Source organism: Chiloscyllium punctatum, chromosome 50 (genome assembly GCF_047496795.1).
Source record: "Chiloscyllium punctatum isolate Juve2018m chromosome 50, sChiPun1.3, whole genome shotgun sequence".
In the NCBI taxonomy this organism is placed as follows: domain Eukaryota; kingdom Metazoa; phylum Chordata; class Chondrichthyes; order Orectolobiformes; family Hemiscylliidae; genus Chiloscyllium; species Chiloscyllium punctatum.
The window spans coordinates 17,076,845-17,095,417 of record NC_092788.1 but is presented as its reverse complement, the minus strand read 5'-3'; positions in this window follow the sequence as shown (position 1 = coordinate 17,095,417).

Below are 18,573 nucleotides of genomic sequence, written 5' to 3'. Positions count from 1 at the left end.
GAGGGGTCAGTCTGCTCTTCCCTGGGGGTGTTACTTTGATAGAATGGGGTCAGTCTGCTCTTCCCTGGGTGTGTTATATTGACAGAGTTGGGTCAGTCTGCTCTTCCCTGGGGGTGTTACATCGACAGAGTGGGGTGAGTCTGCTCTTCCCTGGGGGTGTTTTATTGACAGAGTGGGGCCAGTCTGCTCTTCCATGGGTGTGTTACATTGACAGAGTGGGGCCAGTCTGCTCTTCCCTGTGTGTGTTACATTGACAGAGTGGGGTCAGTCTGCTCTTTCCTGGGTGGGTTACATTGACAGAGTGGGGTCAGTGTGCTCAAACCTCGGTGTGTTACATTGACAGAGTGGGTTCAGTCTGCTCTTTGCAGGGTGTGTTACATTGACAGAGTTTGGTTGGTCTGCCCTTCCCTGTGTGTGTTACGTTGACAGAGTGGGGTCAGTGTGCTCAAACCTGGGTGCGTTAAATTGACAGAGTGGGGTCAGTCAGCTCTTCCCTGTGTGTGTTACATTGACAGAGTGGGGTCAGTCTGCTCTTTACAGGGTGTGTTACATTGACATAGTGGGGTCAGTCTGTTCTTCCATGGGTGTTTTACATTGACAGGGTTGTGTCAGTCTGTTCTTCCCTGGGTGAGTTACATTAACAGAGTGGGGTCAGTCTGCACTTCCCTGTGTGCGTTACATTGAAAGAGTGGGGTCAGTCTGCTGTTCCCTGGGGGTGTTAAATTAACAGAATGGGGTCAGTTTGCCCTTCCCTGGATGTGTTGCATTCACAGAGAAGGGTCAGTCTGCTCTTCCCTGGGTGTGTTACATTGTCAGAGTAGGGTCGGTCTGCCCTTCACTGTGTGTTTTACATTGACAGAGTGAGGTCAGTCTGTTCTTTACAGAGTGTGTTACATTGACAGGGTGGGGTCAGTCTGTTCTTCCATGTGTTTGTTACATTGACAGAGTTGGGTCAGTCTGCTCTTCCCTGGGTGTGTTACATTGACAGAGTGGGGTCAGTCTGCTCTTCCCTGTGTGTTACATTGACAGAGTGGGGTCAGTCTGCTCTTCCCTGGGGGTGTTACTTTGATAGAATGGGGTCAGTCTGCTCTTCCCTGGGTGTGTTATATTGACAGAGTTGGGTCAGTCTGCTCTTCCCTGGGGGTGTTACATCGACAGAGTGGGGTGAGTCTGCTCTTCCCTGGGGGTGTTTTATTGACAGAGTGGGGCCAGTCTGCTCTTCCCTGGGTGTGTTACATTGACAGAGTTCGGTCAGTCTGCTCTTCCCTGTGTGTGTTACATTGACAGAGTGGGGTCAGTCTGCTCTTTCCTGGGTGGGTTACATTGACAGAGTGGGGTCAGTGTGCTCAAACCTCGGTGTGTTACATTGACAGAGTGGTTTCAGTCTGCTCTTTGCAGGGTGTGTTACATTGACAGAGTTTGGTTGGTCTGCCCTTCCCTGTGTGTGTTACGTTGACAGAGTGGGGTCAGTGTGCTCAAACCTGGGTGCGTTAAATTGACAGAGTGGGGTCAGTCAGCTCTTCCCTGTGTGTGTTACATTGACAGAGTGGGGTCAGTCTGCTCTACCCTGGGTGGGTTACATTGACAGAGTGGGGTCAGTCTGCTCTTCGCTGGGTGCGTTACATTGACAGAGTGGGGTCAGTCTTGTCTGCCCTGGGTGTGTTACATTGACACAGAGGGGTCAGTCTGCTCTTTCCTGGGTGTGTTACATTGACAGAGTGGGGGCAGTCTGCTCTTCCCTTTGTGAGTGACATTGAAAGAATGAGGTCAGTCTGCTCTTCCCTGGGTGCGTGACATTGACAGAGTGGGGTCAGTGTGCTCTTCCCTGGGTGTGTTACATTGACAGAGTGGGGTCAGTCTGCTCTTTCCTGGGTGGGTTACATTGACAGAGTGGGGTCAGTGTGCTCAAACCTCGGTGTGTTACATTGACAGAGTGGGTTCAGTCTGCTCTTTGCAGGGTGTGTTACATTGACAGAGTTTGGTTGGTCTGCCCTTCCCTGTGTGTGTTACGTTGACAGAGTGGGGTCAGTGTGCTCAAACCTGGGTGCGTTAAATTGACAGAGTGGGGTCAGTCAGCTCTTCCCTGTGTGTGTTACATTGACAGAGTGGGGTCAGTCTGCTCTTTACAGGGTGTGTTACATTGACATAGTGGGGTCAGTCTGTTCTTCCATGTGTGTGTTACATTGACAGAGTTGTGTCAGTCTGTTCTTCGCTGGGTGAGTTACATTAACAGAGTGGGGTCAGTCTGCACTTCCCTGTGTGTGTTACATTTAAAGAGTCGGGTCAGTCTGCTGTTCCCTGGGGGTGTGAAATTAACAGAATGGGGTCAGTCTGCCCTTCCCTGGATGTGTTGCATTCACAGAGAAGGGTCAGTCTGCTCTTCCCTGGGTGTGCTACATTGACAGAGGGGGGTCAGTCTGCCCTTCCCTGTGTGTGTTACATTGACAGAGGGTGCTCAGTCTGCTCTTCCCTGGGGGTCTTACTTTGACAGAGTGGGGTCAGTCTGCTCTTCCCTGGGGGTGTTCCATTGAAAGGGTGGGGTCAGTCTGCTCTTCCCTGGGGGTGTTAAATTGACAGATTGGGGTCAGTCTGCTCTTCCCTGGGTGTGTTACATTGAAAGAGTGGGGTCAGTCTGCTCTTCCCTGGGGGTGTTAAATTTACAGAGTGAGGTCAGTCTGCTCTTCACTGGGTGTGTTACATTGACAGAGTGAGGTCTGTCTGCTCTTCCCTGCGTGTATTACTTTGATAGAATGGGGTCAGTCTGCTCTACCCTGGGTGTGTTATATTGACAGAGTTGGGTCAGTCTGCTCTTCCCTGGGGGTGTTACATCGACAGAGTGCGGTCAGTCTGCTCTTCCCTGTATGTGTTACATTGACAGTGTGGGGTCAGTGCGCTCAAACCTGGGTGGTTACATTGACAGAGTGGGGTCAGTCTGCTCTTTACAGGGTGTGTTACATTGACAGAGTTAGGTTGGTCTGCCCTTCCCTGTGTGTGTTACGTTGACAGAGTGGGGTCAGTGTGCTCAAACCTGGATGCGTTAAATTGACAGAATGGGGTCAGTCAGCTCTTCCCTGTGTGTGTTACATTGACATAGTGGGGTCAGTCTGCTCTTTACAGGGTGTGTTACATTGACATAGTGGGGTCAGTCTGTTCTTCCATGGGTGTGTTACATTGACAGAGTTGGGTCAGTCTGCTATTCCCTGTGTGTAACATTGACAGAGTGGGGTCAGTCTGCTCTTCCCTGTGTGTGTTAGATTGACAGAGTGGGGTCAGTCTGTTCTTCCATGTGTGTGTTACATTGACAGAGTTGGGTCAGTCTGTTCTTCCATGGGTGTGTTACATTGACAGAGTTGTGTCAGTCTGCTCTTCCCTGGGTGTGTTACATTGACAGAGTGGGGTCAGTCTGCTATTCCCTGTGTGCAACATTGACAGAGTGGGGTCAGTCTGCTCTTCCCTGTGTGTGTTAGATTGACAGAATGGGGTCAGTCTGACCTTCCCTGGATGTGTTACATTGACAGAGTGGGGTCAGTTGGATCTTCCCTGGGTGAGTTACATTAACAGAGTGGGGTCAGTCTGCACTTCACTGTGGGTGTTACATTGAAAGAGTGGGGTCAGTCTGCACTTCCCTGGGGGTGTTAAATTAACAGAATGGGGTCAGTCTGCCCTTCCCTGGATGTGTTGCATTCACAGAGAAGGGTCAGTCTGCTCTTCCCTGGGTGTGTTACATTGACAGAGTGGGGTCAGTCTGCTCTTCCCTGGGTGTGTTCCATTGTCAGAGTGGGGTCGGTCTGCCCTTCCCTGTGTGTTTTACATTGACAGAGTGGGGTCAGTCTGCTCTTTACAGAGTGTGTTACATTGACAGAGTGGGGTCAGTCTGTTCTTCCCTAAGTGTGTTACATTGACAGAGTGGGGTCAGTCTGCTCTTCCCTGGGTGTGTTCCATTGACAGAGTGCGGTCTGTTTGCTCTTCCCTGGGAAGGGTACGTTGACCGATTGGGGTCAGTCTGCTCTTAACTGAGTGGGTTACATTGACAGAGTTGGGTCAATCTGCTCATCCCTGTGTGTGTTACATTGACAGAGGGGGTCAGTCTGCTCTTTCCTGGGTGGGCTACATTGACAGAGTGGGGTCAGTGTGCTCAAAGCAGGGTGCGTTAAATTGACAGAGTGGGTTCCGTCAGCTTTTCCCTGGGTGTGTTACATTGACAGAGTGGGGTCGGTCTGCCCTTCACTGTATGTGTTACATTGACAGAGTGGGGTCAGTCTGCTCTTTCCTGGGTGGGTTACATTGACAGAGTGGGGTCAGTCTGCTATTCCCTGGGTGTGTTACGTTGACAGACTGGGGTCAGTGTGCTCTTCCCTGTGTGTGTTACATTGAGAGAGTGGGGTTAGTCTGCTCTTTCCTGGGTGGGTTACATTGACAGGGTGGGGTCAGTCTGCTCTTCCCTGGTTGTGTTAAATTGACAGAGTGGGATCGGTTTGCCCTTCCCTGTGTGTGTTACATTGACAGAGAGGGGTCAGTCTGCTCTTTACAGGTTGTGTTACTTTGACAGAGTGGGGTCAGGCTGTTCTTCTATGGGTGTGTTACATTGACAGATTGGGGTCAGTCTGCTCTTCCCTGTGTGTTACATTGACAGAGTGGGGTCAGTCTGCTCTTCCCTTTGTGAGTTACATTTACAAAGTGGGGTCTGTCTGCTCATCAATGGGTGTGTTACATTGGCAGAGTGGGGTTAGTCTGCTCTTCCCTGGGCGTGTTACATTGACAGAGTGGGGTCAGTCTGCACTTCCCTGGGTGTGTTACATTGACAGAGTGTGGTCAGTCTGCTCTTCCCTGGGGGTGTTACATTGACAGAGTGGGGTCAGTCAGCTCTTCCCTGGGGGTGTTACATTGACAGAGTGGGGTCAGTCTGCTCTTCCCTGGGTGTGTTACATTCACAGAGTGGGGTCGGTCTGCCCTTCCCTGTGTGTGTTACATTGACAGAGTGAGGTCAGTCTGCTCTTCCCTGGGTGTGTTACATTGACAGAGTGGGGTCAGTCTGCTCTTCCCTTTGTGAGTTACATTGAAAGAGTGGGGTCAGTCTGCTCATCCCTGGGTGTGTTACATTGACAGAGTGGGGTCAGTGTGCTCTTCCCTGGGTGTGTTACATTGACAGAGTGGGGTCAATCTGATCTCGCCTGGGTGTCTTACATTGACAGTGTGGGGTCAGTCTGCACTTCCCTGGGTGTGTTACATTGACAGAGTGAGGTCAGTCTGCTCTTCCCTGGGTGTGTTACATTGACAGAGTGGGGTCAGTCTGCTCTTCCCTTTGTGAGTTACATTGATAGAGTGGGGTCAGTCTGCTCATCCCTGGGTGTGTTACATTGACAGAGTGGGGTCAGTGTGCTCTTCCCTGGGTGTGTTACATTGACAGAGTGGGGTCAATCTGATCTCGCCTGGGTGTCTTACATTGACAGTGTGGGGTCAGTCTGCACTTCCCTGGGTGTGTTATATTGACAGAGTTGGGTCAGTCTGCTCTTCCCTGGGGGTGTTTTATTGACAGAGTGGGGCCAGTATGCTCTTCCCTGGGTGTGTTGTATTGACAGAGTGGGGTCAGTCTGCTCTTCCCTGTGTGTGTTACATTGACAGAGTGGGGTCAGTCTGCTCTTCCCTGTGTGTGTTACATTGACAGAGTGGGGTCAGTCTGCTCTTTCCTGGGTGGGTTACATTGACAGAGTGGGGTCAGTGTGCTCAAACCTGTGTCTGTTACATTGACAGACTGGGGTCAGTCTGCTCTTTGCAGGGTGTGTTACATTGACAGAGTTAGGTTGGTCTGCCCTTCCCTGTGTGTGTTACGTTGACAGAGTGGGGTCAGTGTGCTCAAACCTGGGTGCGTTAAATTGACAGAGTGGGGTCAGTCAGCTCTTCCCTGTGTGTGTTACATTGACAGAGTGGGGTCAGTCTGCTCTTTACAGGGTGTGTTACATTGACATAGTGGGGTCAGTCTGTTCTTCCATGGGTGTGTTACATTGACAGAGTTGTGTCAGTCTGCTCTTCCCTGGGTGAGTTACATTAACAGAGTGGGGTCAGTCTGCACTTCCCTGTGTGTGTTACATTGAAAGAGTGGGGTCAGTCTGCTCTTCCCTGGGGGTGTTAAATTAACAGAATGGGGTCAGTCTGCCCTTCCCTGGATGTGTTGCCTTCACAGAGAAGGGTCAGTCTGCTCTTCCCTGGGTGTGTTACATTGTCAGAGTAGGGTCGGTCTGCCCTTCCCTGTGTGTTTTACATTGACAGAGTGAGGTCAGTCTGCTCTTTACAGAGTGTGTTACATTGACAGAGTGGGGTCAGTCTGTTCTTCCATGTGTTTGTTACATTGACAGAGTTGGGTCAGTCTGCTCTTCCCTGGGTGTGTTACATTGACAGAGTGGGGTCAGTCTGCTCTTCCCTGTGTGTTACATTGACAGAGTGGGGTCAGTCTGCTCTTCCCTGGGGGTGTTACTTTGATAGAATGGGGTCAGTCTGCTCTTCCCTGGGTGTGTTATATTGACAGAGTTGGGTCAGTCTGCTCTTCCCTAGGGGTGTTACATCGACAGAGTGGGGTGAGTCTGCTCTTCCCTGGAGGTGTTTTATTGTCAGAGTGGGGCCAGTCTGCTCTTCCCTGGGTGTGTTACATTGACAGAGTTCGGTCAGTCTGCTCTTCCCTGTGTGTGTTACATTGACAGAGTGGGGTCAGTCTGCTCTTTCCTGGGTGGGTTACATTGACAGAGTGGGGTCAGTCTGTTCTTCCATGTGTGTGTTACATTGACAGAGTGGGGTCAGTCTGCTCTTTACAGAGTGTGTTACATTGACAGAGTGGGGTCAGTCTGTTCTTCCATGTGTGTGTTACATTGACAGAGTGGGGTCAGTCTGCTCTTTACAGAGTGTGTTACATTGACAGAGTGGGGTCAGCCTGCTCTTCCCTGGGTGTGTTACATTGACAGAGTGGAGTCAGTCTGCTCTTCCCTGTGTGTTACATTGACAGAGAGGGGTCAGTCTGCTCTTCCCTGGGGGTGTTACTTTGATAGAATGGGGTCAGTCTGCTCTTCCCTGGGTGTGTTATATTGACAGAGTTGGGTCAGTCTGCTCTTCCCTGGGGGTGTTACATCGACAGAGTGGGGTGAGTCTGCTCTTCCCTGGGGGTGTTTTATTGACAGAGTGGGGCCAGTCTGCTCTTCCCTGGGTGTGTTACATTGACAGAGTGGGGCCAGTCTGCTCTTCCCTGTGTGTGTTACATTGACAGAGTGGGGTCAGTCTGCTCTTTCCTGGGTGGGTTACATTGACAGAGTGGGGTCAGTGTGCTCAAACCTCGGTGTGTTACATTGACAGAGTGGGTTCAGTCTGCTCTTTGCAGGGTGTGTTACATTGACAGAGTTTGGTTGGTCTGCCCTTCCCTGTGTGTGTTACGTTGACAGAGTGGGGTCAGTGTGCTCAAACCTGGGTGCGTTAAATTGACAGAGTGGGGTCAGTCAGCTCTTCCCTGTGTGTGTTACATTGACAGAGTGGGGTCAGTCTGCTCTTTACAGGGTGTGTTACATTGACATAGTGGGGTCAGTCTGTTCTTCCATGGGTGTTTTACATTGACAGGGTTGTGTCAGTCTGTTCTTCCCTGGGTGAGTTACATTAACAGAGTGGGTTCAGTCTGCACTTCCCTGTGTGCGTTACATTGAAAGAGTGGGGTCAGTCTGCTGTTCCCTGGGGGTGTTAAATTAACAGAATGGGGTCAGTCTGCCCTTCCCTGGATGTGTTGCATTCACAGAGAAGGGTCAGTCTGCTCTTCCCTGGGTGTGTTACATTGTCAGAGTAGGGTCGGTCTGCCCTTCACTGTGTGTTTTACATTGACAGAGTGAGGTCAGTCTGCTCTTTACAGAGTGTGTTACATTGACAGGGTGGGGTCAGTCTGTTCTTCCATGTGTTTGTTACATTGACAGAGTTGGGTCAGTCTGCTCTTCCCTGGGTGTGTTACATTGACAGAGTGGGGTCAGTCTGCTCTTCCCTGTGTGTTACATTGACAGAGTGGGGTCAGTCTGCTCTTCCCTGGGGGTGTTACTTTGATAGAATGGGGTCAGTCTGCTCTTCCCTGGGTGTGTTATATTGACAGAGTTGGGTCAGTCTGCTCTTCCCTGGGGGTGTTACATCGACAGAGTGGGGTGAGTCTGCTCTTCCCTGGGGGTGTTTTATTGACAGAGTGGGGCCAGTCTGCTCTTCCCTGGGTGTGTTACATTGACAGAGTTCGGTCAGTCTGCTCTTCCCTGTGTGTGTTACATTGACAGAGTGGGGTCAGTCTGCTCTTTCCTGGGTGGGTTACATTGACAGAGTGGGGTCAGTGTGCTCAAACCTCGGTGTGTTACATTGACAGAGTGGTTTCAGTCTGCTCTTTGCAGGGTGTGTTACATTGACAGAGTTTGGTTGGTCTGCCCTTCCCTGTGTGTGTTACGTTGACAGAGTGGGGTCAGTGTGCTCAAACCTGGGTGCGTTAAATTGACAGAGTGGGGTCAGTCAGCTCTTCCCTGTGTGTGTTACATTGACAGAGTGGGGTCAGTCTGCTCTACCCTGGGTGGGTTACATTGACAGAGTGGGGTCAGTCTGCTCTTCGCTGGGTGCGTTACATTGACAGAGTGGGGTCAGTCTTGTCTGCCCTGGGTGTGTTACATTGACACAGAGGGGTCAGTCTGCTCTTTCCTGGGTGTGTTACATTGACAGAGTGGGGGCAGTCTGCTCTTCCCTTTGTGAGTGACATTGAAAGAATGAGGTCAGTCTGCTCTTCCCTGGGTGCGTGACATTGACAGAGTGGGGTCAGTGTGCTCTTCCCTGGGTGTGTTACATTGACAGAGTGGGGTCAGTCTGCTCTTTCCTGGGTGGGTTACATTGACAGAGTGGGGTCAGTGTGCTCAAACCTCGGTGTGTTACATTGACAGAGTGGGTTCAGTCTGCTCTTTGCAGGGTGTGTTACATTGACAGAGTTTGGTTGGTCTGCCCTTCCCTGTGTGTGTTACGTTGACAGAGTGGGGTCAGTGTGCTCAAACCTGGGTGCGTTAAATTGACAGAGTGGGGTCAGTCAGCTCTTCCCTGTGTGTGTTACATTGACAGAGTGGGGTCAGTCTGCTCTTTACAGGGTGTGTTACATTGACATAGTGGGGTCAGTCTGTTCTTCCATGTGTGTGTTACATTGACAGAGTTGTGTCAGTCTGTTCTTCGCTGGGTGAGTTACATTAACAGAGTGGGGTCAGTCTGCACTTCCCTGTGTGTGTTACATTTAAAGAGTCGGGTCAGTCTGCTGTTCCCTGGGGGTGTGAAATTAACAGAATGGGGTCAGTCTGCCCTTCCCTGGATGTGTTGCATTCACAGAGAAGGGTCAGTCTGCTCTTCCCTGGGTGTGCTACATTGACAGAGGGGGGTCAGTCTGCCCTTCCCTGTGTGTGTTACATTGACAGAGGGTGCTCAGTCTGCTCTTCCCTGGGGGTCTTACTTTGACAGAGTGGGGTCAGTCTGCTCTTCCCTGGGGGTGTTCCATTGAAAGGGTGGGGTCAGTCTGCTCTTCCCTGGGGGTGTTAAATTGACAGATTGGGGTCAGTCTGCTCTTCCCTGGGTGTGTTACATTGAAAGAGTGGGGTCAGTCTGCTCTTCCCTGGGGGTGTTAAATTTACAGAGTGAGGTCAGTCTGCTCTTCACTGGGTGTGTTACATTGACAGAGTGAGGTCTGTCTGCTCTTCCCTGCGTGTATTACTTTGATAGAATGGGGTCAGTCTGCTCTACCCTGGGTGTGTTATATTGACAGAGTTGGGTCAGTCTGCTCTTCCCTGGGGGTGTTACATCGACAGAGTGCGGTCAGTCTGCTCTTCCCTGTATGTGTTACATTGACAGTGTGGGGTCAGTGCGCTCAAACCTGGGTGGTTACATTGACAGAGTGGGGTCAGTCTGCTCTTTACAGGGTGTGTTACATTGACAGAGTTAGGTTGGTCTGCCCTTCCCTGTGTGTGTTACGTTGACAGAGTGGGGTCAGTGTGCTCAAACCTGGATGCGTTAAATTGACAGAATGGGGTCAGTCAGCTCTTCCCTGTGTGTGTTACATTGACAGAGTGGGGTCAGTCTGCTCTTTACAGGGTGTGTTACATTGACATAGTGGGGTCAGTCTGTTCTTCCATGGGTGTGTTACATTGACAGAGTTGGGTCAGTCTGCTATTCCCTGTGTGTAACATTGACAGAGTGGGGTCAGTCTGCTCTTCCCTGTGTGTGTTAGATTGACAGAGTGGGGTCAGTCTGTTCTTCCATGTGTGTGTTACATTGACAGAGTTGGGTCAGTCTGTTCTTCCATGGGTGTGTTACATTGACAGAGTTGTGTCAGTCTGCTCTTCCCTGGGTGTGTTACATTGACAGAGTGGGGTCAGTCTGCTATTCCCTGTGTGCAACATTGACAGAGTGGGGTCAGTCTGCTCTTCCCTGTGTGTGTTAGATTGACAGAATGGGGTCAGTCTGACCTTCCCTGGATGTGTTACATTGACAGAGTGGGGTCAGTTGGATCTTCCCTGGGTGAGTTACATTAACAGAGTGGGGTCAGTCTGCACTTCACTGTGGGTGTTACATTGAAAGAGTGGGGTCAGTCTGCACTTCCCTGGGGGTGTTAAATTAACAGAATGGGGTCAGTTTGCCCTTCCCTGGATGTGTTGCATTCACAGAGAAGGGTCAGTCTGCTCTTCCCTGGGTGTGTTACATTGACAGAGTGGGGTCAGTCTGCTCTTCCCTGGGTGTGTTCCATTGTCAGAGTGGGGTCGGTCTGCCCTTCCCTGTGTGTTTTACATTGACAGAGTGGGGTCAGTCTGCTCTTTACAGAGTGTGTTACATTGACAGAGTGGGGTCAGTCTGTTCTTCCCTAAGTGTGTTACATTGACAGAGTGGGGTCAGTCTGCTCTTCCCTGGGTGTGTTCCATTGACAGAGTGCGGTCTGTTTGCTCTTCCCTGGGTAGGGTACGTTGACCGATTGGGGTCAGTCTGCTCTTAACTGAGTGGGTTACATTGACAGAGTTGGGTCAATCTGCTCATCCCTGTGTGTGTTACATTGACAGAGGGGGTCAGTCTGCTCTTTCCTGGGTGGGCTACATTGACAGAGTGGGGTCAGTGTGCTCAAAGCAGGGTGCGTTAAATTGACAGAGTGGGTTCCGTCAGCTTTTCCCTGGGTGTGTTACATTGACAGAGTGGGGTCGGTCTGCCCTTCACTGTATGTGTTACATTGACAGAGTGGGGTCAGTCTGCTCTTTCCTGGGTGGGTTACATTGACAGAGTGGGGTCAGTCTGCTATTCCCTGGGTGTGTTACGTTGACAGACTGGGGTCAGTGTGCTCTTCCCTGTGTGTGTTACATTGAGAGAGTGGGGTTAGTCTGCTCTTTCCTGGGTGGGTTACATTGACAGAGTGGGGTCAGTCTGCTCTTCCCTGGTTGTGTTAAATTGACAGAGTGGGATCGGTTTGCCCTTCCCTGTGTGTGTTACATTGACAGAGAGGGGTCAGTCTGCTCTTTACAGGTTGTGTTACTTTGACAGAGTGGGGTCAGGCTGTTCTTCTATGGGTGTGTTACATTGACAGATTGGGGTCAGTCTGCTCTTCCCTGTGTGTTACATTGACAGAGTGGGGTCAGTCTGCTCTTCCCTTTGTGAGTTACATTTACAGAGTGGGGTCTGTCTGCTCATCAATGGGTGTGTTACATTGGCAGAGTGGGGTTAGTCTGCTCTTCCCTGGGCGTGTTACATTGACAGAGTGGGGTCAGTCTGCACTTCCCTGGGTGTGTTACATTGACAGAGTGTGGTCAGTCTGCTCTTCCCTGGGGGTGTTACATTGACAGAGTGGGGTCAGTCAGCTCTTCCCTGGGGGTGTTACATTGACAGAGTGGGGTCAGTCTGCTCTTCCCTGGGTGTGTTACATTCACAGAGTGGGGTCGGTCTGCCCTTCCCTGTGTGTGTTACATTGACAGAGTGAGGTCAGTCTGCTCTTCCCTGGGTGTGTTACATTGACAGAGTGGGGTCAGTCTGCTCTTCCCTTTGTGAGTTACATTGAAAGAGTGGGGTCAGTCTGCTCATCCCTGGGTGTGTTACATTGACAGAGTGGGGTCAGTGTGCTCTTCCCTGGGTGTGTTACATTGACAGAGTGGGGTCAATCTGATCTCGCCTGGGTGTCTTACATTGACAGTGTGGGGTCAGTCTGCACTTCCCTGGGTGTGTTACATTGACAGAGTGAGGTCAGTCTGCTCTTCCCTGGGTGTGTTACATTGACAGAGTGGGGTCAGTCTGCTCTTCCCTTTGTGAGTTACATTGATAGAGTGGGGTCAGTCTGCTCATCCCTGGGTGTGTTACATTGACAGAGTGGGGTCAGTGTGCTCTTCCCTGGGTGTGTTACATTGACAGAGTGGGGTCAATCTGATCTCGCCTGGGTGTCTTACATTGACAGTGTGGGGTCAGTCTGCACTTCCCTGGGTGTGTTATATTGACAGAGTTGGGTCAGTCTGCTCTTCCCTGGGGGTGTTTTATTGACAGAGTGGGGCCAGTATGCTCTTCCCTGGGTGTGTTGTATTGACAGAGTGGGGTCAGTCTGCTCTTCCCTGTGTGTGTTACATTGACAGAGTGGGGTCAGTCTGCTCTTCCCTGTGTGTGTTACATTGACAGAGTGGGGTCAGTCTGCTCTTTCCTGGGTGGGTTACATTGACAGAGTGGGGTCAGTGTGCTCAAACCTGTGTCTGTTACATTGACAGACTGGGGTCAGTCTGCTCTTTGCAGGGTGTGTTACATTGACAGAGTTAGGTTGGTCTGCCCTTCCCTGTGTGTGTTACGTTGACAGAGTGGGGTCAGTGTGCTCAAACCTGGGTGCGTTAAATTGACAGAGTGGGGTCAGTCAGCTCTTCCCTGTGTGTGTTACATTGACAGAGTGGGGTCAGTCTGCTCTTTACAGGGTGTGTTACATTGACATAGTGGGGTCAGTCTGTTCTTCCATGGGTGTGTTACATTGACAGAGTTGTGTCAGTCTGCTCTTCCCTGGGTGAGTTACATTAACAGAGTGGGGTCAGTCTGCACTTCCCTGTGTGTGTTACATTGAAAGAGTGGGGTCAGTCTGCTCTTCCCTGGGGGTGTTAAATTAACAGAATGGGGTCAGTCTGCCCTTCCCTGGATGTGTTGCCTTCACAGAGAAGGGTCAGTCTGCTCTTCCCTGGGTGTGTTACATTGTCAGAGTAGGGTCGGTCTGCCCTTCCCTGTGTGTTTTACATTGACAGAGTGAGGTCAGTCTGCTCTTTACAGAGTGTGTTACATTGACAGAGTGGGGTCAGTCTGTTCTTCCATGTGTTTGTTACATTGACAGAGTTGGGTCAGTCTGCTCTTCCCTGGGTGTGTTACATTGACAGAGTGGGGTCAGTCTGCTCTTCCCTGTGTGTTACATTGACAGAGTGGGGTCAGTCTGCTCTTCCCTGGGGGTGTTACTTTGATAGAATGGGGTCAGTCTGCTCTTCCCTAGGGGTGTTACATCGACAGAGTGGGGTGAGTCTTCTCTTCCCTGGGGGTGTTTTATTGTCAGAGTGGGGCCAGTCTGCTCTTCCCTGGGTGTGTTACATTGACAGAGTTCGGTCAGTCTGCTCTTCCCTGTGTGTGTTACATTGACAGAGTGGGGTCAGTCTGCTCTTTCCTGGGTGGGTTACATTGACAGAGTGGGGTCAGTCTGTTCTTCCATGTGTGTGTTACATTGACAGAGTGGGGTCAGTCTGCTCTTCCCTGGGTGTGTTACATTGACAGAGTGGGGTCAGTCTGTTCTTCCCTTCGTGTGTTACTTTGACAGAGTGGGGTCAGTCTGCTCTTCCCTGGGTGGGTTACATTGACAGAGTGGGGTCAGTCTGTTCTTCCCTGGGTGTGTTACTTTGACAGAGTGGGGTCAGTCTGCTCTTCCCTGAGAGTCTCACATTGACAGAGTGGGGTCAGTCTGTTCTTCCCTTCGTGTGTTACTTTGACAGAGTGGGGTCAGTCTGCTCTTCCCTGGGTGGGTTACATTGACAGAGTGGGGTCAGTCTGCTCTTCCCTGGGGGTGTTACTTTGATAGAATGGGGTCAGTCTGCTCTTCCCTGGGTGTGTTATATTGACAGAGTTGGGTCAGTCTGCTCTTCCCTGGGGGTGTTACATCGACAGAGTGGGGTGAGTCTGCTCTTCCCTGGGGGTGTTTTATTGACAGAGTGGGGCCAGTCTGCTCTTCCCTGGGTGTGTTACATTGACAGAGTGGGGCCAGTCTGCTCTTCCCTGTGTGTGTTACATTGACAGAGTGGGGTCAGTCTGCTCTTTCCTGGGTGGGTTACATTGACAGAGTGGGGTCAGTGTGCTCAAACCTCGGTGTGTTACATTGACAGAGTGGGTTCAGTCTGCTCTTTGCAGGGTGTGTTACATTGACAGAGTTTGGTTGGTCTGCCCTTCCCTGTGTGTGTTACGTTGACAGAGTGGGGTCAGTGTGCTCAAACATGGGTGCGTTAAATTGACAGAGTGGGGTCAGTCAGCTCTTCCCTGTGTGTGTTACATTGACAGAGTGGGGTCAGTCTGCTCTTTACAGGGTGTGTTACATTGACATAGTGGGGTCAGTCTGTTCTTCCATGGGTGTTTTACATTGACAGGGTTGTGTCAGTCTGTTCTTCCCTGGGTGAGTTACATTAACAGAGTGGGGTCAGTCTGCACTTCCCTGTGTGTGTTACATTGACAGAGTGGGGTCAGTCTGTTCTTCCCTGGGTGAGTTACATTGACAGAGTGGGGTCAGTCTGCTCTACCCTGGGTGGGTTACATTGACAGAGTGGGGTCAGTCTGCTCTTCGCTGGGTGCGTTACATTGACAGAGTGGGGTCAGTCTGCTCTTTACAGGGTGTGTTACATTGACATAGTGGGGTCAGTCTGTTCTTCCATGGGTGTTTTACATTGACAGAGTGGGGTCAGTCTGCTCTTCCCTGGGTGAGTTACATTAACAGAGTGGGGTCAGTCTGCACTTCCCTGTGTGTGTTACATTGACAGAGTGGGGTCAGTCTGTTCTTCCCTGGGTGAGTTACATTGACAGAGTGGGGTCAGTCTGCTCTACCCTGGGTGGGTTACATTGACAGAGTGGGGTCAGTCAGCTCTTCCCTGTGTGTGTTACATTGACAGAGTGGGGTCAGTCTGCTCTTTACAGGGTGTGTTACATTGACATAGTGGGGTCAGTCTGTTCTTCCATGGGTGTTTTACATTGACAGGGTTGTGTCAGTCTGTTCTTCCCTGGGTGCGTTAAATTGACAGAGTGGGGTCAGTCAGCTCTTCCCTGTGTGTGTTACATTGACAGAGTGGGGTCAGTCTGTTCTTCCCTGGGTGAGTTACATTGACAGAGTGGGGTCAGTCTGCTCTACCCTGGGTGGGTTACATTGACAGAGTGGGGTCAGTCTGCTCTTCGCTGGGTGCGTTACATTGACAGAGTGGGGTCAGTCTTGTCTGCCCTGTGTGCGTTACATTGAAAGAGTGGGGTCAGTCTGCTGTTCCCTGGGGGTGTTAAATTAACAGAATGGGGTCAGTCTGCCCTTCCCTGGATGTGTTGCATTCACAGAGAAGGGTCAGTCTGCTCTTCCCTGGGTGTGTTACATTGTCAGAGTAGGGTCGGTCTGCCCTTCACTGTGTGTTTTACATTGACAGAGTGAGGTCAGTCTGCTCTTTACAGAGTGTGTTACATTGACAGGGTGGGGTCAGTCTGTTCTTCCATGTGTTTGTTACATTGACAGAGTTGGGTCAGTCTGCTCTTCCCTGGGTGTGTTACATTGACAGAGTGGGGTCAGTCTGCTCTTCCCTGTGTGTTACATTGACAGAGTGGGGTCAGTCTGCTCTTCCCTGGGGGTGTTACTTTGATAGAATGGGGTCAGTCTGCTCTTCCCTGGGTGTGTTATATTGACAGAGTTGGGTCAGTCTGCTCTTCCCTGGGGGTGTTACATCGACAGAGTGGGGTGAGTCTGCTCTTCCCTGGGGGTGTTTTATTGACAGAGTGGGGCCAGTCTGCTCTTCCCTGGGTGTGTTACATTGACAGAGTTCGGTCAGTCTGCTCTTCCCTGTGTGTGTTACATTGACAGAGTGGGGTCAGTCTGCTCTTTCCTGGGTGGGTTACATTGACAGAGTGGGGTCAGTGTGCTCAAACCTCGGTGTGTTACATTGACAGAGTGGTTTCAGTCTGCTCTTTGCAGGGTGTGTTACATTGACAGAGTTTGGTTGGTCTGCCCTTCCCTGTGTGTGTTACGTTGACAGAGTGGGGTCAGTGTGCTCAAACCTGGGTGCGTTAAATTGACAGAGTGGGGTCAGTCAGCTCTTCCCTGTGTGTGTTACATTGACAGAGTGGGGTCAGTCTGCTCTACCCTGGGTGGGTTACATTGACAGAGTGGGGTCAGTCTGCTCTTCGCTGGGTGCGTTACATTGACAGAGTGGGGTCAGTCTTGTCTGCCCTGGGTGTGTTACATTGACACAGAGGGGTCAGTCTGCTCTTTCCTGGGTGTGTTACATTGACAGAGTGGGGGCAATCTGCTCTTCCCTTTGTGAGTGACATTGAAAGAATGAGGTCAGTCTGCTCTTCCCTGGGTGCGTGACATTGACAGAGTGGGGTCAGTGTGCTCTTCCCTGGGTGTTTTACATTGACAGATTGGGGTCAGTCTGCTCTTCCCTTTGTGAGTTACATTGACAGACTGGGGTCAGTCTGCTCTGCCCTGAGTGTGTTACATTGACAGAGTGGGGTCAGTCTGCTCTTCCCTGGGTGTGTTACATTGACAGAGTGGGGTCAGTCTGCTCTTCCCTGGGTGTGTTACATTGACAGAGTGGAGTCAGTCTGCACTTCCCTGGGTGTGTTACATTGACAGAGTGGGGTCAGTCTGCTCTTCCCTGGGTGTGTTACATTGACAGATTGGAGTCAGTCTGCTCTTCCCTTTGTGAGATACATTGAGAGAGTGGGGTCAGTCTGCTCTTCCCTGAGTGAGTTACATTGACATAATGGGGTCAGTCTGCTCTTCCCAGGGGGTGTTACATTGACAGAGTGGGGTCAGTCGTATCTTCCCTGGGTGAGTTACATTGACAGAGTTGGGTCAGTCTGACCTTCCCTGGGTGACTTACATTGACAGAGAAGGGTCAGTCTGCTCTTACCTGGATGTGTTACATTGACAGAGTGGGGTGAGTCTGCTCTTCCCAGGGTGTGTTACACAGACAGAGTGGAAACAGTTTGCTCTTCCCTGGATGGGTTACATTAACAGAGTGGGGTCAGTCTGCTCTACCCTGACTGGGTTACATTGACAGAGTGGGGTCAGTCTGCTCTTCACTGGGTGCGTTACATTGACAGAGTGGGGTCAGTCTGCTCTTCCCTGGGTGTGTTACATAGACACAGAGGGGTCAGTCTGCACTTTCCTGGGAGTGTTACGTTGACACAGTGGGATCATTCTCTTCTTCACTGTGTGTGTTACATTGACAGAGTGGGGTCAGTCTGCTCTTCCCCGGGTGTGTTACCTTGAGAGAGTGGGGTCAGTCTGCTCTTCCCTGGGTGTGTTACATTGACAGAGTGGGGTCAGTCTGCTCTTCCCTGGGTGTGTTACACAGACAGAGTGGAAACAGTTTGCTCTTCCCTGGGTGGGTTACATTAACAGAGTGTGGTCAGTCTGCTCTAACCTGACTGGGTTACATTGACAGAGTGGGGTCAGTCTGCTCTTCGCTGGGTGCGTTACATTGACAGAGTGGGGTCAGTCTGCACTTCCCTGTGTGTGTTACATTGAAAGAGTGGGGTCAGTCTGCTCTTCCCTGGGGGTGTTAAATTAACAGAATGGGGTCAGTCTGCCCTTCCCTGGATGTGTTGCATTCACAGAGAAGGGTCAGTCTGCTCTTCCCTGGGTGTGTTACATTGTCAGAGTAGGGTCGGTCTGCCCTTCCCTGTGTGTTTTACATTGACAGAGTGGGGTCAGTCTGCTCTTTACAGAGTGTGTTACATTGACAGAGTGGGGTCAGTCTGTTCTTCCATGTGTTTGTTACATTGTCAGAGTTGGGTCAGTCTGCTCTTCCCTGGGTGTGTTACATTGATAGAGTGGGGTCAGTCTGCTCTTCCCTGGGGGTGTTACTTTGATAGAATGGGGTCAGTCTGCTCTTCCCTTGGTGTGTTATATTGACAGAGTTGGGTCAGTCTGCTCTTCCCTGGGGGTGTTACATCGACAGAGTGGGATGAGTCTGCTCTTCCCTGGGGTTGTTTTATTGACAGAGTGGGGCCAGTCTGCTCTTCCCTGGGTGTGTTACATTGACAGAGTTCGGTCAGTCTGCTCTTCCCTGGGTGTGTTACATTGACAGGGTGGGGTCAGTCTGCTCTTTCCTGGTAGTGTTACATTGACAGAGTGGGGTCAGTCTGCTCTTTCCTGGGTGGGTTACATTGACAGAGAGGGGTCAGTGTGCTATTCCCTGGGTGTGTTACACAGACAGAGTGGAAACAGTTTGCTCTTCCCTGGGTGGGTTACATTACCAGAGTGTGGTCAGTCTGCTCTAACCTGACTGGGTTACATTGACAGAGTGGGGTCAGTCTGCTCTTCGCTGG